Source organism: Arachis hypogaea, chromosome 18 (assembly GCF_003086295.3).
Source record: "Arachis hypogaea cultivar Tifrunner chromosome 18, arahy.Tifrunner.gnm2.J5K5, whole genome shotgun sequence".
Taxonomy (NCBI): Eukaryota; Viridiplantae; Streptophyta; class Magnoliopsida; order Fabales; family Fabaceae; genus Arachis; species Arachis hypogaea.
In genome coordinates, this window is record NC_092053.1 from 61,486,976 (window position 1) to 61,490,297 (window position 3,322).

General features: G+C 33.6%; 1 non-coding gene across 1 annotated transcript; it reads left to right on the forward strand.

The window, feature by feature from the left end:
* Positions 1 to 984: 984 nt before the first annotated feature.
* LOC112774032 (small nucleolar RNA R71) lies at positions 985 to 1,092 on the forward strand. The gene has a single exon (XR_003188546.1). It is a non-coding gene; the product is annotated as a small nucleolar RNA R71 (small nucleolar RNA).
* Positions 1,093 to 3,322: the final 2,230 nt, after the last annotated feature.

Below are 3,322 nucleotides of genomic sequence, written 5' to 3' on the forward strand. Positions count from 1 at the left end.
CTTGGCAGCTTGCTCTTCAGTAACATCCTCATTCTCTTCAGAAGAGGAGTACTCATCAGAGCTCATGAATGGTATAAGGAGGTTCAATGGAATCTCTATGGTCTCTAGATGAGCCTCAGAGTCCTTTGGTTCCTCAGAGGGAAACTCCTTATTGATCACTGGACGTCCCAGGAGGTCTTCCTCCTTGGGGTTCCCGTCCTCTCCTTTCCTTACAGGTTCGGCCATGGTGCTTATGTCAATGGCCTTGCACTCTCCTTTTGGATTCTCTTCTGTATTGCTTGGGAGAGTACTAGGAGGGATTTCAGTGATCCTTTTACTCAGCTGGCCCACTTGTGCTTCCAAATTTCTAATGGAAGACCTTGTTTCATTCATGAAACTTACAGTGGCCTTGAATAGATTAGAGACTAAGTTTGCTAAATTAGAGGTACTTTGTTCAGAGTTCTCTGTCTGTTACTGAGTGGATGATGGAAAAGGTTTATTATTGTTAAACCTGTTTCTTCCACCATTATTAAAGCCTTGTTGATGCTTTTGATCCTTCCATGAGAAATTTGGATGATTTCTCCATGATGGATTATAGGTGTTTCCATAAGGTTCACTCATGTAATTGACCTCTGCTATTGCAGGATTCTCAGGATCATAAGCTTCTTCTTCAGAAGATGCCTCTTGAGTACTGTTGGATGCAGCTTGCATTCCATTTAGACTCTGAGAAATCATATTGACTTGCTGAGTCAATATTTTGTTCTGAGCCAATATGGCATTCAGAGTATCAATTTCAAGAACTCCCTTCTTCATAGGCGTCCCATTATTCACAGGATTCCTCTCAGAAGTGTACATGAATTGGTTATTAGCAACCATGTCAATGAGTTCTTGAGCTTCTGCAGGCGTTTTCTTTAGGTGAATGGATCCACCTGTAGAAGTGTCCAATGACATCTTTGATAGCTCAGATAAACCATCATAGAATATATCCAGGATGGTCCATTCTGAAAGCATGTCAGAAGGACACTTTTTGGTCAACTGCTTGTATCTTTCCCAAGCTTCATAGAGGGATTCACCTTCTTTCTATCTGAAAGTCTGAACATCCACTCTAAGCTTGCTCAGCTTTTGAGGAGGAAAAAACTTGGCTAAGAAAGCCGTGACCAGCTTATCCCAAGAGTTCAGGCTATCTTTGGGTTGAGAGTCCAACCACACTCTAGCTCTGTCTCTTATAGCAAAAGGGAAAAGCATGAGCCTGTAGACTTCAGGATGTACTCCATTAGTTTTAACAGTATCACAGATCTGCAAGAATTCAGTTAAAAACTGAAAAGGATCTTCAGATGGAAGTCCATGAAACTTGCAGTTCTGCTGCATCAGAGAAACTAGCTGAGGTTTCAGCTCAAAATTGTTTGCTCCAATGGTGGGAATGGAGATGCTTCTTCCATGTAAATTGGAATTAGGTGCAGTAAAGTCACCAAGCATTCTCCTTACATTATTGTTGTTGGGTTCGGCTGCCATCTCCTTTACTTGTTCGAAATTTTCAATAAGGTTGTCTCTGGATTGTTGTAATTTAGCTTCTCTTAGTTTCCTCTTCAGAGTCCTTTCAGGTTCTGGATCAGCTTCAACAAGAACGCCTTTTTCTTTGTCCCTGCTCATAAGAAAGAGAAGAGAAAAAGAAAAGAAGAGGAATCCTCTATGTCACAGTAAAGAAGTTCCTTATTGTTAGTAGAAAAAGAAAAGGAATAGGGGTGAAGAAGAATGAAGAATCCAAACACAAGGGTAAGGATAGGAGCAGTGAATTGAGATGAGGAGATGTTAGTAGATAAATAAATAAATAGAATAAGATGGGAGGAGGAGAGAATTTTCGAAATAATTTTTGAAAAAGAGTTAGTGATTTTCGAAAATAGTTTTTTTTTTGAAAAAGGTTAGTAATTTTCGAAAAAAAATTTTTTTTTTTAAATCAAAGATTAAAATAATTAGTTACTTAAAAAGAATTTTTGAAAAAGAGGGAGATATTTTCGAAAATTAGAGAGAGAGAGTTAGTTAGGTGGTTTTGAAAAAGATAAGAAACAAACAAAAAGTTAGTTAGTTAGTTGAAACAAATTTTGAAAATCAATTTTGAAAAGATAAGAAGTTAGGAAGTTAAAAAAATATTTTGAAATCAAATTTTTGAAAAAGATATGATAAGAAGATAATTTTGAAAAGATATGATTGAAATTAGTTTTTGAAAAAGATTTGATTTTTAAAATCACAATTAATGACTTGATTCACAAGAAATCACAAGATATGATTCTAGAACTTAAAGTTTGAATCTTTCTTAACAAGTAAGTAACAAACTTGAAATTTTTGAATCAAAACATTAATTGTTATTGTTATTTTCGAAAATTTGATATAAAATTAAGAAAAAAATTTTTGAAAAATATTTTTAAAATTTTCGAAAATAACTAAGAAAGATTTGATTTTTGAAAAAGATTTTGAAAAAGATGAGCTTTTTAAATTGAAAATTTGATTTGACTCATAAAAACAACTAGATTTTTAAAAAGTTTTGAAAAAGTCAAATCTAATTTTCGAAATTATGAGAGAAAAGAGGGAAAGATATTTTTTTTATTTTTGAATTTTGAATGATGAGAGAGAAAAATATGAAAATGATGCAATGCATGAGATTTTTAGATCAAAACAATGAATGCATTCAAGAATGCTATGAATGTTAAGATGAACACCAAGAACACTATGAATGTCAAGATGAACACCAAGAACATATTTTTGAAAAATTTTTAATGCAAAGAAAACATGCAAGACACCAAATTTAGAATTCTTTAATGCTTAGGCACTAAGAATTCAAGAATGCATATGAAAAACAAGAAAAGACACAAAACATGCAAATGCAAAGATCAAACAAGAAGACTTACCAAGAACAACTTGAAGATCATGAAGAACACTATGAATGCATGATTATTTTCGAAAAATGCAAGATGCACATGCAATTGACACCAAACTTAAAATCTGATTCAAGACTCAAACAAGAAACACAAAATATTTTTGATTTTTATGATTTTATGATTTTTTTGTATTTTCTTTTTAAATTTTTTTTCGAAAATCATTTTGAAAAAGAAAAATAAGGATTCTAAAATTTTTAATATGAATTCCAGGAATCTTATGCTCTTTAGTCTAAAGCTCCAATCAAAGGGTCAGGCATGGCTTAATAGCCAGCCAAGCTTTAGTATGTAACTCAGACATGCCCCGTCTAACATGCCCTACAGTCGTGGCTTTACAGCCAACCAGGCTTCAACATGCTTTATGAAACACTAGAATTCATTCTTAAAAATTCTGAAGAAAAATATATTTTTGA